General features: G+C 38.3%; 1 protein-coding gene across 1 annotated transcript in view; it reads right to left on the reverse strand.

Moving 5' to 3' along the window:
• LOC150090379 (A disintegrin and metalloproteinase with thrombospondin motifs 9-like) overlaps window positions 1–25,354 on the reverse strand; it is a 514,590-nt gene that overhangs the window by 387,973 nt on the left and 101,263 nt on the right. The window lies entirely within an intron of this gene.

Consider the following 25,354-nt stretch of genomic DNA (forward strand, 5'->3'; position numbering starts at 1 on the left):
CCCTCAGGTCGCCAGATATGGAATCCCTAATTCTCATTTATATGATAATCTTTTTCTGTACGCAATTCAATTAGGGTTATCAGATTTTCCCCTTGAAATCCATGGAACAAAATTGCTTCAACATAAAGAATTCAGAAAATAGATATACCATTCTGTATTATCGGGTACAGAATTAAATAATATTTATCAAATAAATGAAATTATAGTATTTAATATTAGAGTATTTAATTATTTTATAATTTTAATTATATGAAAACAAAAAATATTAAATAAGACGATATTTACCCAGATTTTTTAAACACTAATATTCTCTTGTTTTTCGTGGCCAACGGAATTTAAACTTGTTAATTAAGAATCTTAATTATGCCATTGCTTTGAAAAGTTAATCTGCTAATTACAACACCCCATTAGTTTCAATGAAATTATGTTTGAAAGCAGTGCAACCCAAGGGCAACTCGTTGTGAAGGAAAATTTGTTCTGTAGTTTGAGTGTGACTTAAGTAGCATATGACATTGCCATATGCTACTTATATCACTCATGGTCATATTAATATAACCAGAGTACAGTAGTACTAAGGGGACATCTCATCGCTGACCATTTCGAGGGAACAAATTGAGAAATGTGCAGAACACTGATCTGAAAATAGTAGCATTAAGTACGTGATGATTTGCAATTCTTGTGAGCCCTTTCTGCAAAAGCACATCCTAAAAATCAGAAGCGAGTAGTCAACTCCGGGGACGTCTAGCAACCCTAATCTAAATCCTTCTTAGAGAGCTTATTACACAGATTTTTCAAACACTAAAAGAAAGTACATTTATAGCAGTGGGGAAATGAAATTAATCAGTGACAAAATCTGCCACTAGATGGCAGTAGCGATTCACAATGATTTTTTGTTAAATTAATTTGGTGGGTACTCATTTGAGATCGAACTAGTAAAGTTCCATATTTTTAAATCTGAAGAATGTTGAACTGTCTAGACGTGGTTCTTGAATGCGCTAAATAATAATAATAAAAAAAACATAAGCTTGGAAAGCTTTTAGAATGGATTCCACGTAACTAATCCTATGCCACTAAAGGAAATTAATTAAAAAGAGTTAAAACACGTGTTTAATACAAGTATGTCGTGAAACAACTGTCGACATTCTCCACTGAAAGATCAGATTCAGGAAGGGTTCCACTACCACAGAAACTAATGATTTCCTGTTGCAGCTGACTGCATAGCATGGCCGCAACCTCAATAATTATATTCACTTTACACACGAAAATATTTACAAGGTCAAACGGAAAGAACTGTTGGATGGCGTGACTTGTCTCGTGGACAGAAACCTACTTCCACCCATCTTGGTGGGGGGGGGGGCATCAGGCAACTATTGTTTTTATCAATGGCGAAGAGTGAGAATGCAATTTAACCTGATTTTCAAATGCCATCAGGTGCACAGGACGATTGCTCTGTTGGCAACGTAAGTGGATTCCAAGGCAAGTTTGGACGTCTTGTGTAGTAGTTTTTGCCGTGCCATTAGCAGGTAGACGTCTCCCCTTAGAAATCGGGGTTTACAATTATACTGATATAACCATATAACTAAAGTAACAGATATATAATAGCACGGTAAGCACACAACTATATTTCATAAATTCTATTTATCACGGTTCATATTGAGTTGTTATTCATACGCGTTGGTAACAAGAACGTCTCAGAGGCACACACAGGGGTATGATTGTAGGAAATCACTTTATATACTGCTTATCAGCTTCAAGCTGTGAAATCTGTCAGCGCTTGGTTTGTTGTTTGGGTTTTAGGAGCATTAGCAACTAAGGCCATATTGCTCCGGGGATATCGGTGGTCATTCCCTGACCTTTCCGCATCCTCCGTATTTGGTGGTCACGGGCTCGAACCCCGGTCTAATCAAGAAGCGTGTGCTGCGCACTGCTGCTCCTGCCCACCCGGCTACAGAGGCGCCATCCAGCTCTTGGTAGACCCACAAGGCAGAATATTCTGTTTTTGGTGTGCACGAAAATTTCCTAAAAGGTGGGTTCTCTTTCCCAGGTACGACGAGATCCATTTGTGTGATTCAGTATCAATCTCTGGGTTGTTGTCAATTAGAAGTTTGATTTGTGTGGTCATTTGCTATCGATATGCATCTAGGATCCTTCGAAATCACAAAGAACTTAAATTAGAGTATGCACGTGGTAAATTACAAAATCGAGGCGAAGAAGGTGGATGATGATACCCAAACTTCAGTTACACCTTTCCTGACATGAATGGTTGTTTGGTATAGTCCTCCTCTCAGGAGGACTCCTACAGTCCGACTCTCCCCGTAATTAGCGTTGCTCTAGCAACGGACTAGTTCATTACACTGGTAGATAGTTAAAATTTGAAGATGTGTTAGTTTCCCACAAGCATCTGTGCTAAACTTTGGATAAACAGCCTTTACGAAAACCTGGAAGAAATAATGTTGATGTCAAACGGAAGCAAAAGCGAAGTAGGAAGAAAAGGAAAACTTTTGAACAGGTGAGAAGCTAACACATCTTCAAAACACAACTACCTACTAGTGTAATGAACCGGTCCGCAGCCAAAACAACGCTGATTACGTCGAGTATCTTATGCTAAGAGGAGGAGGATTATAGGATCCATGGAGATTATCAAATGTCTAAATTGGAGTAAACTTTCCATTATATAGATTACGGAGTTATATAATTTGAAGTTTATTATTTAAAGATAAGAGCCTAAACTGATGAGTTGTTTTGATGTCGAATAAAATTAATTGGGATTTGTTAGGGCCTGTTGAATGCTAAAAAGGGTATCTAGGAAGTCTGAATCTGTTGTAGAACTGCACGATAAATGTAGTAAAGGTGATGGGGAAATACAAAATGTGGCAGTAAAATTCCCGGGCTGGTGTAATAAAAATAACACAAAGTGAAGTATTTTTAGTCAAAGTAATCACCACCTGATTAAACGCACTTATTACACCATTCTAAAAGTTACTGAGAAGTCAGCGAAAGCGTCCAAAAAGAAGTTTCTCGGTTTGGCGGTCATGTTTTTTTTTTTTGTGTACTCAACATCTTGAAATCTCTTTCCTTTTAGGGCAGGATTCGCCTTGAAAAAGAGGAAGAAGTCCGCAGGTGCTAGATTGGAAGAGTAGGGTGCATGGTTGATCTGTACAATGCCATATTTCGCCGAAAACGTCTTCACAACAGTACGGAATGGGCAGAATTATTGTCGTGCAACAAGAACCCGAAAATGCGCTTCAGTCTTTGAAGCACCTGTATGGAGAACGCAGCGCGCGCTCTCTCTCTCTCACGTTCAAATTCCTTGTGAATCACACCTAGTTGTCTAAAAACATGATCAGAATCACCTTGATCCTGGACTTACGTAAACCTAAATTTCTGGGCCTTCATGATGATTTTGAAGTTCACTGCAGGCTTCCACTCGTCTTCAACTCTGGGTCGTACTAAAATACTAAACCCTCATCTCCAGTGACAATACAATCCAGGAAATTAGGATAGTCTTGGCAAGTCTGGATGACGTCTTCTCATGACGACACTCTTCGTTGCTTCTGCTCATCCGTGAGTTGTGCGACACAAATTTTGCACAGACTTCCTTTTCCCTAAATATTCGTGCAGAATTTGACGAATTGTCCCCTCATTCATATCAAAGTCATCAGCCATCATTCTAGGGGGGTATCAAACGACAATCTTTGCCACAGTTTCTAAACTTTTACAACTTCGCCCTCATTTTCAGAGGTTGACGGACGCCCACTTCTTGAGTCATCACGAACATCCTCATTCCCTTATTTGAACTGCTTATACCATTCAAACACACTGCTACCACTTAACGTTTCACCAAAAACACTTGTTAACATTTCATACGTTTCTGTTGCAGATTTTCCCAGTTCAAAGCAAAATTTCATATTCTTTCGTATGCCCCATTGCAAAATCGTGACACGGAACATTAACACTACTAACGAAACCTGTCAGTCCACTAGACGATCTCTGTACCACTATCTGTTGGAGGAAGTTCGAACTATAACTTGCCATTTCCATTTATTTTCAAACTCATCGAACATGGTCGCAACAGCACCAGTGCCTGAACTTTACTGCCACACCTCGTAACTATTCAGAGATTTTCATGCGGTTACGAAATGGAGATTGGAGAAAAATCGTAAGGTACGAGTAATTTGGGAGTATCTAATTTTAGGTACGGTTTACAAAGTAGTTTCCCAGTGACGGAATTGTACCGTTCAACGATACGTTGAAAGATGCATAGTAGAAGGTCTGTTATACATATGTGGAGCAGATTTTCACTGCAAATAGCGAGAAGTAATCAGATCCTGTTGTAGCCTTTTTAGGAAAACCTTATCATCTCATTCAGAGTTTGCGAAATGGAGTTTATGATTACGGTGACATGTGGAATAGAGATCACTCTCAGGTCGGTGGGAAGAGATCCACAAATAGCAGAGATATACTGCTGAAAATAAGTTTAGCGAATGATATTACCTAATATCTTTTACCTTCGACCCAAAGTTCCATTTCCACCATGATCTTTCGAATCTACACCATAAGGTTTTGCACCGACAGATGACGTTGTTATTCAAATAGCACCTTAGTACCATACGTTGCAGACCGATGCAAGTTCTTTCTTTTTTTCCTTAATTTCTCTTTTAATTTTTTGCGTAATTTTAATATTACTTTGGTTTTATTGATACTTGTTATGTTGCTCTTCAGTTACTGAAACTAATAACACTGACAGAAGTCAGTTGTACTTGAATCACTGAATTTCTGAAAAACTCTATAGCAACAAGAGTAAGAAATTTTAGGTTTATTTTCTTCGATTGCATCGACACAGTTTTTCCTCAGATCCCGAGGTATTTATCAGAGGTATTTAGCTCTTCACTCCCAGGCATACTTTCCAGTTCAACTCAGTATTAATAGCTTGTTGGTGCAATCAACTTTCTCGGTCCTCAGAGACAGAGACTACTGAAAGGTAGGGATTAATGGCTCTCTCGACAAAATTTCACCTCCTCGGGGAGGGGAGGTGGCTGCATTCTCAAACGCTGGAACCACCTCAAGGGAGCCTGCCAAGACGGGAAAAGACCTTAACGGAGACGACGTTCCAGAAATGCTCTCTCCATTTTAAGGAGCCAGTGTTTCCGTAATTCTAGGGACACATGCAATAAATGTTTCCATAATTTCCGATACTAAAATTACCACAATTTAAGGTACAAAAATTAGCCAATATAAAATTGCCATACCTATTGAAAGTTATTTCTGTTCTCTTTAAACTCCAAGAAAATGGTTTCTATTTTTAAAATAAGATAGTTTTCTTGATAATCAATGCCTGTCTAATTCCAAAGATTTCCAAAAGTTAAACAAAATTTCTCAAATTACTCTCGTTGAATCTTTCAGGGGTCGATTTAATGCAACAAAAGGTTTGCATATTTATACAGAAATCCATTAATAATACATTGCAGTTGCTATCTTCACAAACTTGGCCAATGAAATATAGAGTCTGAATTGGATTGTTCAGATCAACGTCAAGAAAACTCAGACCATCATATTTGTAAATTCCTTCTGATCTAAGGCTGGTTCGACTATTTCCGTGAAAATGAAACTGAGAAAAAATATATAAATTCTCCAAAAAAGCTTTGTGTCATCCTATAAAAACATAAGCGAACATTGGTTGTGATGCCTGCCCAGGATCGGATTTAACGAAGTGGTTGTTTTGGCATTCATAAACTGTAAATTAAGACGGTCACACTATTTTCCAAGAAAAGGTGCAATAAATGAGATTTCTTTTTCACAGAAGGAAGAAATAAAAAAAATAATAATAATAATTTAGAATGCAACGCCAATTATAATATCTCTGCTCCTGGAAATCGTGCAACTCATTTGGTGCCGTAGGTAGCAACTCGTGCTTAAGTCTGAACCTATACCTGCCCACATCAAACCACCGCCCCCATAACTGTCCTCTAAAATGTGTAATGACTGTCTTTCTTTCTAGATGAAGGTCGTCGATAATCAAAAATAAAATCTCATAGGACGAATAACTGTGGCAGAAAATCGAAGCGCGCTGACACTGAAAAGGATTGTAGCCCAAAAACATAAAACTATTGTCTCAAAAATAACTGTAGAACTTAGCGAGTGTCAGAAAACAATTCGGCGAGAACTTCATAAGTTTAAATTTATGGGAGAGGCCGCTATTGCAAGCCACTGCTTACTGATGGTAAGCTAGAAAGAGGATGTAATGGTGTAAGGAGCACAAAAACTGGATACTGATTGCAAACGTGTCATATTTTCAGACGAATCGTCATTCACGCTTCTTCCAATATCAGGGAGTGTTTACATTTGGCAAATGCCAAAGGAAGCGCATCATTCGACTCTTGTGCCAACCATCAAACATGAAGGACGATCAACAATGGTTTAGGCAGAAATATCTTGGTATTCTTTAGGGCCTATCCTCACACTAAACGGGCGAATTATTGTCATTTATGATATTCTGGGTGACCAGGTTCATCCCATGGTATAAACACTGTTTCCAACAAACTATGCCATGTTTCAAGATGATAATGTCCCAACACACACACAGCCCTATGCGTCTAATCTTGGTTTGAGGAGCAAATCAAGTGGTCTTGGTTTGCTCCTCAAACCAATAAGAACGTTTCAAGCCACTCAGAAGTGGCCTGGGACGCAGGCTAGATGATAAAAGCTTGCATAAAGACACCTTTTTTTTTTTTAATTTCATGCATTTAAGAAAGGATTGGGCTCTGAGTAATCAGTACAGAGAATATAAAGAAGCGAAAAATGGGAAGTTTAAAAATGTGAAAAAAAAAAAAGAAAGAAAGAAAATGATTGGGCGAAAATAACATAATTCAGCATCGTTTCTTCTGTAACCCTTCTTACACACCGCGTGAAAAAAGACTAAGTTGGATTTCTTTCGGTACAGGAGGAACTTGGACTTGTTTTTTACTACATGGCCGAGTTAACCGGTCTTCAGAGAGGGCTGCACATCTTCCCAGGAATCGATTTTCAACTAGCATACTGATCGGAAAATGTGCAATTTACATACATTTACAATAATGTTTCAGTTTTAATTGCTTGACTGAGCTACAATTTTAAACAAACAAACAAACAAACAAAAAAAAAAGGCTCGCCCATCGTTTCCATAAATGTAATATATTATAATACACCGATGCGCCAAAACATAACCACCTACTTAATATATGTTCGTCCTCCACGTGCAGCCAAAACAGCTCATAGCCGGCGAGGCATGAACCTAAATGTGTCTTGTGGTATTTGGTACTAAAACGTAACCAGTAGATCCTTTTAACTCCTGTGAAGTCCGTGGTTGAGACGCCCCAGATCGGAGTTGCTATTCCAACACAAATCACAGATGCTCAATGGGATTGATGTCTGAAGAATTTGGAGGCCAGGGCAATACCTGGAAGTCTTCCTATTGTACCGCGAACCACTCCAGAACAATCCGGGCGGTGTGGCATGGCGCATTATTCTGCTGAAAGACAGTAACGCCAGAGGGGAAGACTGTTGCCATGAAAGGGTGTACCTGGTCAGCAATGATGTTTAGGTAGGTGGTAGACGTCAGAGTGCACATGGATGACTGGACCCAGGGTATCCCAGCAGAACATCGCCCAAAGCATGACACCGAAACCACCGGCTTGTTTTCGTTCTATGGTGCATCCAGGCACCATCACTTCCCCAGGTAAACGATGCACACGTACCCAGCCGTCCACATGGTGCAACAGTAAACGTGATTCATCGGACCAGACGACCTTCTTCCAATCACGCAAGGTTCAGTTTCGATGCTCACATGCCATTGTAGGCGCTGCCATCAGTGAACCGTGGTTAGCATGGGCACTTGGAGCGGCCTGCAGATATGCAGCCCCATTTTCAGCAGGGTTCGATGTACTGTGAGTTGTGACACATTACTCCCATCACCAGCATTCCAATTACCGGCGAGTTGCGCCACAGTTGCCACATGCCATCAGGGAGAGCCTTCGCTCACCTCGAGCATCAATGAGCCGTGGTCGTCCAACACCTCGCTGGCGGTTCGTGGGTTCCCCTCCTCGGACCACTTTCGGTAGATTTTTTTTTTTTTTTTTTTGATTTGGTAGTTGTTGGCGCATCGGCTTCTGTGGCCATATTGCACCTCCCAAGGTTTTTTTTTTTTGCAGTACTTTGATCCAAGCCCGAGGCGAGAATCGAACCCGCGACCTTTGGGTTGCCGGGCAGGTACTTTACCCACTCGGCTAGCCCGGTCGGCTTTCGGTAGATACTAACCACGGCTGACCGTGAGCATCCCACCAGCTGTGCCGTTTCGAATATGCTCTGACCCAGTCGTCTGGCCATTACAATTTGGCCTTTGTTAAACTCGCTTAAGTCCGCTGCCTTTCCTCTGAAGAACAAGAGCAACACTGATTAACGGAGCTCAGTATCAAAGTTTCAAAGTGTATTTGTAAGTTAATGGCGGCTTCCAGGGTGTCCCCTATATCCGCCGTTTGTTAGGCTTTTTCGCCAATTGCCGGCTGAAAAAAAAAAAAAAAAAAGTCGGTTCAAATTTGAATTTTGGGAAAAAAAAAAAAAAAAATTTAAAATTTTTGAATTTTGAAGGAAAAAAAAAAAAAAAAAAAAAAAGAAGAAAATTTTGCATCTAATAGATGAAATTTTGAGTTAGGTGTGCAGTAGTGTTGTGTTTGCGTTGTGTGTTAGCCGGCACCTGGCATTTAGCAGTAAGGGGCTGCGGGCAGAGTTGTGTCCCAGCCCCCCACTCCCATCCCTAACCACGTGGAGGCAGCCAGGATCTACTTTCTATTTATAAACTTATGAGGACGCGGACTAGGCCTGTCAGTCCTATTGGTAGACTCTGTGTTGCCGGGCAATTCCCCGGGGAAGATCCCCCCGGGAATCACCAGGCCACACATTAGCATTTTTTTTTTTTTTTTTTTTTAGGAAAGAAAACAAACTCTCACAGGGCTTAATCCTGTCCAAAAGTGGGGGATGTGATGTGGAACCCCAGCTCCTGCAGGGCTTAATCCTGTCCAAGAGTGGGAAGGCTGGAGTCTGGACGGTATTGTTCTATCAGGATACGGCATTGTCCATTTCTTCTTTACTTCCTTCTCCCCACTCTTCCATGTTCCATCTTCTTTCTCTTCTCTTCCTTCCTCTTGGGCATAATCTTGTGTGACCCAACACCCATTGTTTTGCCGTAGTGTGCTGGCACAGGTGCAGTAGTTTGGCCACGTTCATCGGTGGTTTTCCTCCTCTTTCTTTCCTTTTTCTCTTTCTTCCTTCTTCTGCTCACTTCGCTTTCTCTTCCTCTCCTTCATCTTCTTCTTATGGCTCATATTGTTTGCAAGGTATGCATACTGTGATGTCTGGGATCTGGTCATTGAGAGTTTGGGTCTGTATCTTGTCCCTCAGCTCAGTATCAGGTGTTTTTTATATGATGCATCCAGGCACCAACCCGCGCATGCGCCACAGTTCACCCGCAGTTGCTTCGATTTGCATAACAACACGCTGGTCATAATTTTTTGGCTCATCGGTGTATAAACGTAAGCTTAGTTGAAGTTATTCCCATTATCGATGAGACCCGACTCTAGACTTTCATTTCAACAAAGCGTGCTTTTATTGGTACCACAGTTTTTTTTTGTTACAAAACCAAGACACAGAACCTAAAAACAATAAAACCAAGACACAGAACCAAGAAGGAATATATTTACAGTAGCTCTCAGAAAGCTTAATTAACATACTAAAATAAATAAGAAACAAACCAGAGTGCACTCAGTGAAGAAACCTTGGGTGAATACAGACCTTAGGACAATCTTAGCGTGGTACAATAGCGTTTCATTATGATAACTCTATCATTCATTTTTCAAAGAGAAACAAGAACAGTATTATGACGCACATTCCAACGTAGATACTCATACAAGTTTCTAAACATCCAAAGAGCACGTAGGGACCGCAGTATGATTTTTTCAACATACGACTGAAAGAGCAGAAGGTGGTTAAAAAAAAGATTGTATGGAATTTGGGCTCCCGAACCAAAGAAATCAGATTCCAATTGACAAATAGTTGCATTCCCAATAGTTTTTTTGTCAAGGGGAAGACTAGATATTGAGTTTTTAAAGTGTTGAAATAGGACCACGCAGTGAACAAAATCGTTAACCACAGATTCGACTACGCCCAAGTAAGAATTACCGGATAGTTTCTCATGAGAAAGATAATGCTACAACATACGATAAAAACGTTTACAGACTTGAAAAAAGAAAGGATCGAAAATGAGTACCTAGATTGAGTCAAAAGCATTAAAACCAATGGGCGAATTACACAAGCACGGTCTCTTGGACTTATTGCTGTTGTGTTTTGCTTTCAGATTTATCACCGAGCTGTTTAGCAATCCATTTCTCATCAAAATCAAAGTTTTGTTGTGTTTCAACCTACAGGAATAACATTGTTTACTTTGGTAGTTTTTTTTTCACGGTTCACTTTCGAAATATGATTGATCAATGGAACACTGACCGTTGCAATCAGCTTCACATGGACTCTTCGTGGCAGTATTTGCGGTATCTTGAACTATCATCGTTTTCTGGCTTAGTTACGTTAATTTCTGTTTAGACGGGACTTTCCTGGCGATAGCGTCGGCATGGTACACAGAAGGTTCAAGGAGGGTTTGGACAATGAAAGGGTTATATAAACAAGTTTGTGAATGTCATAGATTTGCGGATGTCGGCATTGCTGTAAGTCAGCAAGGCTCGGTGACCTTGTACTTTCCACTTAAGCGACTCGCGGACCGACTATCAGATCGTGTTTCAACAATGGTAACGTCAGTAGCCTGCAACACTGACGGACAACTGTTCCTTTTTAATTTTGTTTCGAATTACCTCGAAGAGGCGGTGGCGAGAAGTTCTGACGAGGAGGTTTAGGTTTTCGTCACTTCACAGAAAAACTGGAAATATTACTTTTCTTCTAGCTCGTTCTCCTCCCTTGGTTTGGGCAGTAAACGATGGTATGAAATAACAGTATGTCTGTGTGTGCGTGTAATAGATGGAGGAATAGATATGGAATAGGGAAATAGGCGTGTATGTAAATTTAGACAGAAGGTTGTAAAACACTGCTGTACTCGAGTTCTCAAAAGACTCATTTGTGTACGTAGTTAAAAAGAAAACTATTTGTTACAAAATGGATAAGTTGCATATTATGAACCAGGAGTTGTTTCAACTTCGTCAAATAAACAGCACTAACATTATATAATAGGCAAATGTTAAATCAAAATATAAAAATAATAAAATAAAAATATGGTTAATGCTAGTTCCACTGCAACTAGCATTAACTGTATATTTTAAAAACTTGGTGCGAGAAAGATCTGGAGTATTTATCAGAGTTTTTAAGATTATCACCGATATCAATAAATTGCTAAATAAATCTACTGTTATCTCAGACAAGTCCCGTTATTTATAATCAAAATAACCCAATCCTTACATCACAGATCCTCTTCTTCAAATCGTTAATAGAATTTTTGAACAGCTGAAATCCCTATGCTTGGAAAATCTACCATTCAAAACCGCTCCCTAAAAAAAAAAGGCAAACAAAAATCTTCACAGATTCATGGATGTGATCACAAACTTGTTGGTCACTTTAACCAGGATGAAAGCAGACCTTAATTATAAGAATCAGCTGAAGATAATTTTCCTGGACATGAACCATGCGTATGATAACATCCAAATCCAGTGACTGATCACTATAGCCGAGATGAACTGTAGAATCTCTGGAAATGGTTTGTCCATCTTGCAGGCATTAAGTGGTGGATGGTTAATGTCTGCAAGATGGACAAAATCGTGTCTCTCCCCCCACCTCACAATTTTAAATTTTCACTATTGCAACGCTGCTAGTGACAGATGTCACAACTGAAAAAATGTCGGGTAACAAAATTGAAATATTCACGAACAGGATTTGTATATATGGCTGATTTTTGTACCGAAAAACGTTATAGTTTTAAAGTGTTCAGATATTTTTGAATTACCTCGTGTTATGCCAACGATCCCTTTCTGAAAGATTGATGTATGGTTCTTGGTATTCAAGTTCATGTCAACTGCGAAATCACTCGGATAAAAGAAGTCTAAAACCGTTATCACTGCGAAGGGTTTCACCAGGGCATGTTTATTTGTAGTTAAACTCCATTTCTTGGTGTACAAATTCAGCTAACAGCGGGTCGTTTGGCACGAAGCCTTCCAGGAACGGTAAAGTGTTGCATGTGACAGGTAAGATTTGTTTGTTATCCACACTGTTTTGGGGTAAAAGAAATGGGCGAACCTTTCTTGAATGACTAACTGCCTGGGCAGGAGATGTTATCTCTCAGCGATACAGACGGACGCTAGCTCAGCGTCTTATGGTTAATGGCATAAGCTACATTACATTCGCTATTAACATCAAAAGGTACCGTGTGTCCTTGACTTTGTTGTGGTGATTTCGTCCGATTATAAGAATTAACTGTTTATGGAAGGACTGAAACATATCCATGTCCACAACATCTGAAGCAAAACAGAAAACACAAAATATGGGCCATCTTTAAAAAAAAAAAAAGTGACAACAGCAGGATGGCGTCAAGTGGCGAACAAGAGTTCAGTAACTTAACGATGTATTCTACATCACATCAGCGATAACTCAAATAGCTTAAAGTTGCGTCAAGGACAGTTTTATTTTCAAGGACAGATGATCCTGATTGCAGTCTGTTTTTCGTTTCAGGTCTGATATTTATTTACGAGAAGAGCCAGTAAAGTCTAGCGACAAAAATAAAGTGTAGACGTTTCTTTTTCCATTATAAAATTAAATTTCTGTGTTGTACAAAAAGAACGAAGGCAAGGGAGCTAGATTAGGTGGATCCGTTGGATGGGGTAAAAGGGAACTACTTGCCTTTCATGCTGTTCTTAGCTTGAAATCGTCACAGATAGGATTGGTGTGAGAAGGTATTTGCTTATTTGATTTTCCATCATGCAGAAGTCTAAAATCCAAAAATCATAAAGGGTATTCAGTCTTACCTAAAGTAAGCCGAGCGGGATTAACGCCAAGCCCTTTACAAAAGGTATGCATTATCGTTATATACAGGAAGAAGTTCATACCATCATCCATTGCCATCATACTTAATATTTGTATTCTTCTTATTTTCCTTCGGTACATACCACCCACTGCTGCTTCTCCCTTTATTTTTTATAAATCTTGACCTCATACTTACTATTAAATGTATATTGAGTGTCCAATTTATTAGTTACACCTACTTAATAACAAGTAGGTCTGCAAGTAGGTCATCAAAAGTGCCGGAATTTGTCAGGCATGGACTCAAACCTAGTGCTGGAAGCGTACCACAGAGAAGCTAGTGGTACGCTTCTACAATTGTGGCAAACTGGGTGAGGATCGCTACTCCAAAGGGCTCGTTCCACCTCATCTCACAAGTACTCAACTGAAATGACACCTGGCGACAGTTGAAGCTACTACAATAGGATGAATTCACTCTCATGTTCCTGGAATCAGTTCAGTAAAATTGTGGTTTTATGACATGCCGCATGATACTGTTGGTAAAATCCATTCGCAGATAAATACACCACCCATGAAAGGATGCGTCAAGTCAGAAATAATTTCCAGATAACATGCGGCATCCTAATATTGTCCTACTGGTATTAAATAGCTTAAAGTTGTGCACCACGAAATGTGTACTCCTCACGCCATTACACCTCATCACCAAACTTGTATTATTAGCACCTGGCATTGATGAGTCCACGGACTCGCTGTCATAATGTGGACTTCCTATTAGAATGAAACAGCATGAACCGTTATTTTCCAATTCTAAACTATCCAGTGTTGCTGAACCTACTGTAACCGTACATCCTTGTTTTATTTATTTATTTATTTTATTATTTTTTTGTTCACAGGAGTAGAACCTAATTCGGTCGTCAGGCTACAAATACCCTGTCCGTGACAGGACACGAGGAGTTGTGCGTTCTGAAGTACCTCTGTGGTTACTACAGTTGCATTGGGTTATTTGACTGACTGTAGTCTTTCTCTTAACCGTGCACAAGTCTTGTCAGCCTCCATTGGACTGTTCCATCAGCGAGCTGTTTCTGACTACAGGATCGCCGTTGGCTGTATGTTATTTGGTTACTGGACCAATCACAATACACCCAAAACAGTCACACCTGAAAACTCCAACAAGGTTGCAGATTCCGAGATACTCTTACTGGTGAGTCTGGCACCGACTACCATGCCACGTTAAATTCACTTAAATCTTTCGTTTTGAAAATACAAAAAAAAAAAAAAAACAAGAATTTCTATTCTTGCCTTTTGTATTTTCACTATTTCTAATTTGTTTGCAATAAATGTACATCAGATATTTATCTATTTTGTATGGATTATAAATCGAGGTTTTCATCCAGAAAACACATTGGAATAAACCCAATTTACAAATACGACAACCTGATGCCAGTTGGTTTTGAATTCGTGGGCGCTAAACCAGGGAATGTCCAACCCAGGGGGATCGTAGTTTGCTCCTTTAGAGGCACTTTTGAAACATAGGGCGCGCATTCACCTCGATTTTCCCGGAATGTATCCCTAATTTCAGAAAGCTCTCCCAGTGTACAAGAAAAACGGTTTTCAAAATTAATTTATTTTGTTTTATTTATTTATTATTATTTATTTTTTTTTATTTTTTTTTTTTGATGTCTTGAAGTCTCTAATAGAAACCACACAAATTTTGGGTTCCATCTGACAATTTTTTTTTTCTTTTTATTTTCAGCGCTCAATGAAGTGGTGTAACAGTCAATGATTCGGTCCTTTTTTCTGCAAGGAAAATACCCAAAACAACCAACCACAAAGAAATTGCCGCTGTTTATGGAGAGGACTTCCCAGATTAGTGTTGTTGCATATTGATATAAACAATTCAAATGTGGAAGATTCTCAGTGCATGATGAAGAAAGTGTTGCAAAAAGTGAGGCATTAATCCTGGAAGATCGCCATATTAGCGTCGAAGAACTAGCTTCAAAGCTCCAAATTAGTGTAAAATCTGTGGAGAACATCATCCATCAATAGCAGCATATGAGTGCAATGTCTGCTAGATGGGTTATCAGACTTCTGATCCCTTACTAAAAGAAGGAAGAGGCACAATGTGCACATCAAATGTTGTCGATGTGCAAGGAAAGCAAGAGGGGTTTTTTCACTACCAGTCACCATGGATGAAACTCGGATCCATCGCTATTATCCTGAAACTAAACAAATGTGTAAAAACAATGGAAGCATGCAGAATCTCCACTCTCCCCTCCCCTCAAAAAGGCAAAGGCGCGAACAAGTGCTGGCAAGGTGATGCTTCCAGTTTTTTGGGATCAGAATAGAATAATACTAAACTCTACGTGCTCTATAAGTGCCATTGGAAAAAAAATATAGGAGCATATTTTCCTACAAAATATAAGGAAAAAAATGTATCTCACAAGTCTACTTCCAAGATATTAAACATTCATCATAAATTTAAAAACAAAAAGAAACTGAAATAAACTAAGAAAAGAAAAAAATTCTAAAATTCTTCAAAATGAGCTCCATTTTGCTGAATGCCCATTCAGCGCAACAAATTCATATAATAGGCAAATGTTAAATCAAATAATTTAAATAATAAAATAAAATAATAAAATAAAAATATGGTTAATGCTACTTCCACTTCAACTAGCATTAACTGTATATTTTAAAAACTTGGTGCGAGAAAGATCTGGAGTATTTATCCGAGTTTTTAAGATTATCACCGATATCAATAAATTGCTAAATAAATCTACTGTTATCTTATACAAGTCCCGTTATTTATAATCAAAATAACCCAGTCCTTACATCACAGATCCTCTTCTTCAAATCGTTAATAGAATTTTTGAAAAGCTGAAATCCCTATGCTTGGAAAATCTACCATTCAAAACCGCTCCCTAAAAAAAGGCAAACAGAAATCTTCACAGATTCATGGATGTGGTCACAAACTTGTTGGTCACTTTAACGAGGATGAAAGCAGACCTTAATTATAAGAATCAGGTGGAGATAATTTTCCTGGACATGAACCATGTCCAGGAAAATTTACCCTGCATGTTTTATCTTTTCAGGACTGTTCTTAATGGTGTTCAAAATGCTATGCCTCAGTTAGTCTTGAGTGGTAATGCACGTAGAATAAATCATGGATTTCGTGCAACCCTGCAACAAAGTAATCTAAGGCTGTGAGGCCGGGCGACTGTAATCGAGGCCTTTGCAATCAATCCATTGTACTCCGCATTTAGAGTTAGAAACATTACAGTAAAAAATGGTCTAGTGTATCGTTGTGAATAAACCACGTCCTTTGCCGATTTTCAAGGGGTAGCTTACAATAGTTCCCGTAATTGTTCTTCAGAAAATGTCATATTTCTCATAAAACATGATTCATCTGTAACCAGAATATAAATTTTGGATCACGTGCACATTGCAAATAAGCCACTGACAAAAGTTTCTGCATTTATTCATATCTTGTACAGGCGTACTGTGGAATGGATACAATTGCTATTCATGTAATGTCTTCCATACGTCGGAATTTCTTATTTTCTATGTTTCTGTTCTATGCAATTTTGAAACACCCTGCATATAAAACAAATTATATAAATACATAAATTTAACTACTGTGGTCAGAATAGGCAATTCTAAATGGAAGTCATATGTTCCTGAATAAATTTTTTTAAATTCTGTTTATTAATTTCAAATTGATATTTCAAGTCAGCTACTCCTGTGCCGCTAACCTTGAACCACTTCCAAAAAAATTGTAGATCAAAGGAGTCAGATTATCTTTACCGGATGTGAGATGGTATTTCAGAGAGAACATTCTGCTCTTTGGCACAATACGTATCAGGTCGCAAACAAATACTGTAAATCAAAATAAAATGAATCTTTCTGTATGAAATTCTGCATAGCACTGCTACACATGCTTTACACCACATATAATTATTTCAAACGAAATAACTATTTTGTATGTGTAAAATTTCAATTGTGAAAACGAAACAAACTCCATATTCCATTCCTACATAGGACAGATTGGATTTCGTCATCATCTCAAGAAATAAAAACGTCAACAGGACTTCCATGTCTGGGTCACCGCAGCCAGACTGGAGGCGTTGGAAATGACTCGTTCATTCCTTGAACCTATTCACTATAAAATATGGAAGCATAAATATGACAAACACGACACTTTTTTGAAAAACAACTGTCTTTTTGCCTTTGCTCACGATCATAAATATCGGATGGATAACATATGTAGGTCTACAAACGAAGTATATTTAACCATCTTTATTTATACACCACTAATTGTAAGAAACTCCCGAAATTGACTTGCTCTTATTAAGTTTCTTGAACGTTCATTTAATGAATGCCAAGAGTAATAAATTAGTGAACGATGCCACTCACTGCATTTGTCTTCTCGTGTGTGCTTCGTATAAATTTTTTCAGTGCTGAAGACTGATGGTAAGCTTCCAAGTACCGAGATGAAATAAAGAAATGTCTGCAAGAACAATAATGAGAACACTTCACAATGAAGGTGAAGATGTTATTTTGATGGGTCGATTTATGTAAATATTTACGATCTTAATCGTGGACTCGTAGACCATGCTGTCACTGAAAATACCGTCCACAAGTAAACACCACTCTCTATCGTTCGCATCAGACCAAAGGCCAGAGCTAATTTAGCCCTTAAGTCACAATAAGTTTCTTGAGAAGACCTCAGAAGGTAACTGCAGTTGCATTTCAAAGTTTGAAATAAACTGTAGATTCATTGAGTGGAAAAACGTTCCTTCCTCCCAGCATCGTCTCCAAACGACCTTCAAATACGCCTCTCTGTGTGAGAGCTGCCTGGTGTAGCTTTTTTTTTTTCTTTTTCCAAGTGGGAAACTCCCTCTGGAACTGCATAAGCGAAATAAAGGGGAAGTAGGAAACTGCAAACATTTACACTATTCGTTTTATGTAAATACAATCATAACTGAAGGCCACAGACTTAACATAAGCCGATGGAGGCGCCGAACATGCATTATATTTACATTGACCCTCGTCTCTGTCAATAAATTCGTTACAATGAACACTAGAACGTAGTTTTTATTTATCACAGTGACCTTCGCGAATAGATCCGGTGGATAGCCGCGACACTTATCAATGTCGCTTGGGTGCCCATCCTCGGTATGAAAAGGTCTTCCATTCTCTGCATGACGTCACAATGCGTCATCAAAAAGCTGTCACTGGCGAGTAGCCAGTGGAGAGTTACGTGAAATTCAAAGTGGCACTACCTCGGTGCACGTGAGAAGGTCGCCTAGTGTGCTTACGGTCACCAAAGGGTTGTCGTTACGTCATAAGCAGTGAACGTGAGAATGCTTCTGTTGACACGAGATACGTTGCGATATCATATCATCCTTACAACAACGTATACTCAATGACTCAGTCTTACTTTCTACAAGCTGCTTCGGATTTCTTTGTTCTGATCTCGTGGAGTAGGAGAATCAGGTTGCCGAGACATCAGTAAACCACTACTGTACTGTGGCACTGAATCTTCCGGTTTTTAAGAAGCCAGTAAAATTATGGAAAGTCAGACACAATAATTAATTCAGCTCTAATACATATTTCTGTGTATTACTCCATATGTACAGAACCTCATCAAAATTACTAATAACGCAAAGAGTAAAATGTGGCATTCAATTCCTACCATATTTATTTAAATACCTAGGTAATGTACTTTTATGAAAATCTAGCTAACTATTTGCATATTTAACTTATGTATATAACAGTTACAATTAAACGAGACACGCGTGTTTACTGAAACGTGTTTGAAAGAAACTAAACATTTATTTTCTTATAATTATAGTGGCTTTCTATTTAACGTCCATCAATGAATGTTCGTTATAAGTTATGCACTCATAAAAGATTTTTTTTTTTTTTTACTGTATACAAAATGATGAATATACAAATATACAATTGAAAAATGGTACAGTTCTGATATTGTACAGGAAAGACAAAAATAAATTGGAGTTTTTTGTACATTTCTTTACAGAAGACTTCGAAAAGCATCACTACTTATAACATCATTGTGAACATTTTTACAATTAAATGAGGAGAGAAAAGAAAAATGATGAGATACATGCACAGAAATTTACAAACTATTTGCCAACTGCTTCCTTTAATATTTGTACGTTATTTCCATGTTGGTGTTTTTAAAATCCAGGAGTTGAGTGGAAGGTAATTTGAATCAGACATCCCTGGTGATGTGTTCAATTAGTAGTTTCTTGAATTGATTTAGTGAAGTGACATTTTTGATTTTTGCAGGAAGTTTGTTCCAGGTTTTAGCACCTCTATATTTTATACTTTTCTGACCTATGGCTTTTCTGAAAAGCGGAATCTTCAGGTTGGCTTCGTTTCTTAGATTGTATGATATTTTTTCTTCTTTATGGTTATGAAAAAGGATCTGAAGAGAGGGGGGAAAAGTCTGTTGTCTTCATAGCATTGTAAACAAGGATCGCCTCGGCTTTCTGCAATAGCTGGTAGATGCTTAGGAGTCTCACTTCCTTGTATCTCGAACTAATCGATGCGTTCCAGGGAAGGCCCAAAATTGAATGAACGCATCGACTGAGAATGGAGTTGATTCTCGCAAGGTTTTCTTGGCTGGTGGTACCCCATGAGATGATTCCATAGGTGAGGTGCAGCTGAATTAAAGAAAGGAATACTAGTCTAAGAAGGGAAGGAGACACCCAGGCACAGGCCCTGGCGAGTATTCCCGCTAGTGACGAAGTTTTCTTTCGTAGGGTTATCATTTGTTTTGCCCAACTTAGCTTATCATCTAGCCAGATTCCGAGAAACTTGGTTTCATTCACCCTTTCAAGTTGTTTTTCTGTGTATGTTACGTCTAAATCAATATTTAGTGGTTTGTTTTTCGTTCTAAACACCATATATTTTGATTTTTCTGGATTCAGTATAAGCTGATTCTTTTGAAGCCAATTATGCATCACAGAGATTGAGTTGAAGCTCATTTGGGTCTTTATCTGTGATTAGGATGGAAATATCATCGGCATACGCTATTAGGCGAGAAGATGGAAGAAGAGAGAAATTCATCGATGTAAAGAACAAATAGGATAGGTCCAAGAAGTGAGCCTTGAGATACTCCCCTGGAGAAATAACAGATGTCGGAGTATGATTGATTTGCCCTTACGACAAACGGCCGCTCGGTAAGGAAGTCTTCAAGGAGAAGGTTAATTTTCCCTCTCAAGCCAAGGTTATTGAGTTTATTAAGTAGAATAGTATGGCTTATGCAATCAAAAGCTTTAGATAAGTCAAGGAACAGTGCTATAGCATAGTGACCCTTTTCAATATTATCAATGATCCTTGAGCAGAAGTCAACAATTGCAAGATCAGTGGATCTTTTAGAGCGATAAGCATACTGTTGTTGATGGATGAGCTGATTTTCTTCAAGAAAACCCATGAGTCTGCTATGAAGAATTTTTTCGAATAATTTTGCAAAAACTGAGAGTAGAGCTATTGGGCAAAAGTTGTTGATGGAGTTACAACGGTTTCCCTTTGGAACAGGGATGATTATTGTTTTTTTTAATTGAGAAGGGAATTTACCAGATTGAAAGGAGAGATTGAATATATACTTCAGTGGTGTAAGAATTGAGCTAAGGAACTTTTTCAGCAGAGACGGAGATATTTCATCAAAGCCAGGGGCTCCCTTTTCTTTCAATTGATTCCCTGCCTCTAAAATCTCTTGATCGAAGAGGGGAGCGAGAAAAAAAGAGTTTCTGATTGAGTATTTGGCAGATTCTCTCATTTCATTGTCTCTGAAGTCAAGTTCGTCTTGAAAGGGGTTATTCACACTTGAAATAAAGTGGTTACAGAAGGCAGCAGCTTTTAGCTCGTCATCTGAAATGAGTACCTCGTTTTCAACTACATCTCCAACGTAGCTTCGTGATTTCAGTAAATATTTACTCGTGTATAATATCCTATAAATTAGAATCACAGTTATCCCAAATTTCCATCCGATTTTTTTTGGTTTTATTTTTGTTTGAAGAAGACTAATTTTAATCAAAAAAAATTTGACCCATTTAATATTTATCTGTAACAAACAACTCGACTATCCAAAATACTTGACTGTTTCGGATTACTGGACAACAACGTACTTACACATACATAAGTATATATTCGCACACTAGATATACCTTTAATGCTTCATTATTTTCAAATTAATTATATAAAATATGACTGTACAAATTATTTAAAAATATTACTAAGGTTTACCCATAAAGCTTAGCAAGCATTCGAGGTGGACTGCTTGAAGAAACTGAAGTAATTGCTCTTGATATTTCTGTCTTTCGATTAGGTTTTTCATAAGTGTCCTCAAAACAAACTTTAGATTCTTTGTAATTAGGAAACCAGTTTTCACTTCGGTCACTTATTGCTAGTGATAGCTTTCATCTAATTTTCGAATAAAGGTGATGTGATATATATAAGGTCCTATTCCTTGTCCCTACTCATTTGCTCCAGTTTAATAATGACTTCTTTCCACTGACTTTAAATCCTGTCAGTGATTATACCACATTCCTCCATCCAGTTAGGGAAACAATCTGTGCAAAAGTGTAACTTTTCGAATATCCCCAGTCAGTTCCTTAAATGCTGATCTGCGGTTATTCTTCAGACAGGAGGGGGAAAATTCATGTGTCAATAAGCCCAAAATATTTCTGACCAATCAGCTTCTTCCACCCCCCTCAAACTCCTAAAAAATGTACTCCTTCCAGCATTAAGCCAACAGTTCATACCACAAAAACAGAAACCATAACAAACCCCATGGTGGCACCGACATCCATCCTTCAGGACTTCGAAACTAAATCCGAATTAGCTATTGTGTACGCTGATACCGAAGCTGCCTTTGACAGCCAAGACATCACAGCCCTTCTCAGTCTTCTGCAATTCGTCTTCAGGATTAATGGCAATCTATTAGGTTTCGTCACCGCTTTACTGAGGAATAAAAGTGTCCACCTCACAATAAAGAAGTCCAACTTTACTCGAGACCACTGCAGGAGTACCACAAGGTGGAATCCTTTCGGAATCATTTTCTCAGCCATTCTTATTCCTTTTATGTGTTTCCGTGAAGATGCTTTAATATATGCAGTTGATATAAAGTTGCTTACCTTAATCCCACCGTCAGCAAACTCAAAAGGCAACTGAGTCTTCAATCACAAAAAGCTTGACCACTCTTTCAATTTACTTGCAGATTTTTAGGTTAAACCTTAACCCTTCTAAATCTTCAATAATCATTTATTCACTCAAGCAGTTATTCAAGCATCAGTTTGTGACACTCTCAATTCCAGTGGTTACCAGCCATAAGGACCTCGATGTCTATTTTGATCTGAAGTTGAGGTTTGATGCGCACAGAGAATACCTCCGGAAGCGATTTATCATCTTACGATGTAGAGCGAAACAACCACTTACTTTATGCCAACGATGCCGCAACCACTACCATACATCTACAAACCACTGCTTATCCGGTTATTTTATACGCTGCTGAAAAGAAAGTTGGGCATCTGTTTCGCCCTCACTTCAAAAACCGGTGTTCGCGTGTGAATAGTAGACCCTGAAATGGGCCATAAATAAGCATCATCGACCCCCTCAATTGAGAACCACTGGCATGGCTGAGCAGCAAAATGTACCCAAGTTCCCAAAGATAATTGACATCAGGCATTTAATGACTAAGGTAAAAACGTTTACAGGAGTGATAAATGTTCCGAACATCTGGAATTTCTGTCAGTGACAGAACCCTCCGCCATCCTTGTGGTCTGACCCCACACTAATCCTCAAATACAACCGTTTGAAACTTTGTAATCATTTCCTACCTGCCCAGGCACTGCTGCGTCTTGGAATTAACCTGCAGAAAATGGCTATCGATTACAGATACCGTCGCATTCTCCTAGAGTGGATCGCATCTGTTCAACGGGAAACTCTTTCCAAATCTTGTGGCTTAAACTGTGCCAGATTACTAAACGTTGACACCAGCCATCCACCTCTCCAATCCGTACCGCGCTGTATTTTGATCTGCAACAATTGTTTCTCATCTCCGCTTGTTTGATCAAAATCCATGGTTTGATTTTGATTAACTTCTCTGCCATTGTTTTTAATTGTTCTTGTTTTGTGCTATGATGTTCATATTTTTTCTCTTTATATTTTCCTATTTATTATATACTTTTAATTTATGTTTAACTTAAATTCTTATGTAACTTTCCTTTTCCCCAATTTTTAATCACACGCATCATTTTCTACCTTAATGTAAAACTCCTGGAAACGTCGCCGTGATGAGTATTATTGTAATAAAGATTATTATTGTTTTTAACTTTAATCCTTCTAAAACTCAGCCTTGTCTTATTTCTTGGGGCACTGTTCTTGACTATTCAGAGCCTGGGGCGTTTTTTGTTCACATGACCATCGTCAATAACTCAGATTTACAGACAAGATATCATATCTTTATTTGGGATTGACTTCTAATCTTTCTTGGCATAAGTGTCACAAAACTGGATTTCTTTTTCGTAGTCTGCTTGGGGCAACTACTCACTCTACAAATCCGCCCTTCTATGAAATACTGTTATCACATTTAGAGCAATGTACTCAATTTTTCTTAGCCTCTCTTTTTGAGAGCGGTCAACTTACTTGAAACTTCTACCATACTGACATTCAGTTTCTGCTACGTGCCTTTTTTATAAATATTTCTTGTGGATTAGCATTTTCAATTCCACCGCTTTCTTCGTGCATCAGCAAATCAGAATTTAAAACTTACTGAGTTAATTCCTCTTCGTTTATCCCTTTTATTCTTTGGAACAATCTACCTTCGTACGTATTTCTTGCAACATAAATTGATGTTTAGTATCAATAAGAATCTTTGTCTTTTTCAACCAGATTAATGAAATAAATGGAACTTTTTAGAATTAGTGACCTTCAAATGTACAGAAGTGCTGTCCAGTTTTTATAAGAATGTATTTAAAAACAAAGATTCGCTGAAATACTCAATTTGGGACTTTATACACCGAGTTCAGCTCCCTTTATCTTGTGATTTTGATATCGCATTTTCTCCAAAGGCTTATCATAATATGTTTGTGATGCTGTTTTACACTTAGTTTAAAACTTATAAAAAATTCTGCACGATTCTCATATTTATGCTACAGACTTAGGTTTATTCTATTTCACAACCTTTGGTGCTTCTGTTTTGGTATTCCTCCTCAATGTACGAAAAACACTACGCTAGATGACATGACGTGTATTTACTCCAAATGTTTTCGTCCGTGTTCTATTTCTATAACTGAAGAATTCTCCAAGGAAAGAAGAAAAAAAAGACAGCGTGAATGGGCTTTTATAGTCTGCGCTTTTCTCGTTCATTGTGCTACATCAAACTAACTTCCTTAGTTGCACACCAGGATGCTTCTCTGCAAAATACCGCTGTTTGTGTGTTCCAGTAACTAATATTATCCAGTTGGAGTTCGAATTGCCTTCATTTTAGCAACGGAAGTTTATTTTTTAAGCGCCTATAAATTCGATTCCCTGTCTTCTGATGTTCGCAGATCTAGGAAAGAGCTTAACGAAGTTCTTGTATCTTTAGTGCTTTTACTAAGATACTTTTTTAATAACTGTCCTCTTTCTGTATTCCCGCACAGCTAATCAAATACACAGGATGAATCACTTCTTTCAGCTTCCAACAACGGACCTCTGTGAATGCGTGCAGGGAGTGATGACTGATTACCAGAACGACTAACCCAAAAATAATAAAAACATCTTCCGTAAACCTTTTATTTCAACCTGAAGAAACCAGTCATTCGTTTTGTGTGCGTGGAAAATCTGAAAGAAATACGAATCAAATTCAGCAGTCAATCACAGACTACTACAACTTCCTCTTCCTGCTGTCTTCCTTTCGAGCATCCCCTCATGCCCGTGACACAACGTTATATACTACTGAACATACAATGCACGGTTACTGTTCAAACACACATTATTTTATCTTTCACACTTACTTTACTAAAGCGTTAATAGAATTCTGGACATTTCCTTTAACTACGAAAAGACCCAAAATTCCTAAAATTGGGAATGGAAGTAAAAGATTTCAGTCTAAACCAGGATTGACAATTCCGTTACTCAAGACTGTTCTGTTTCGAGAGCCCCAAAGACAACGTACTCCATGAAGCTAAAAAAAAAATCTCTCGTTTGTCATCTTGTTTCTTGAAATACATTTAATCAGAAGCGAGGTTTTTTTTTTTTTTTAATCTGTTTTATTGCTTATCAGATCCCGGATAGTGGTTGGGGA

The sequence above is a fragment of the Mastigoproctus giganteus genome, chromosome 2 (genome assembly GCF_048544385.1).
Source record: "Mastigoproctus giganteus isolate SK-2022 chromosome 2, ASM4854438v1, whole genome shotgun sequence".
NCBI lineage: Eukaryota > Metazoa > Arthropoda > Arachnida > Uropygi > Thelyphonidae > Mastigoproctus > Mastigoproctus giganteus.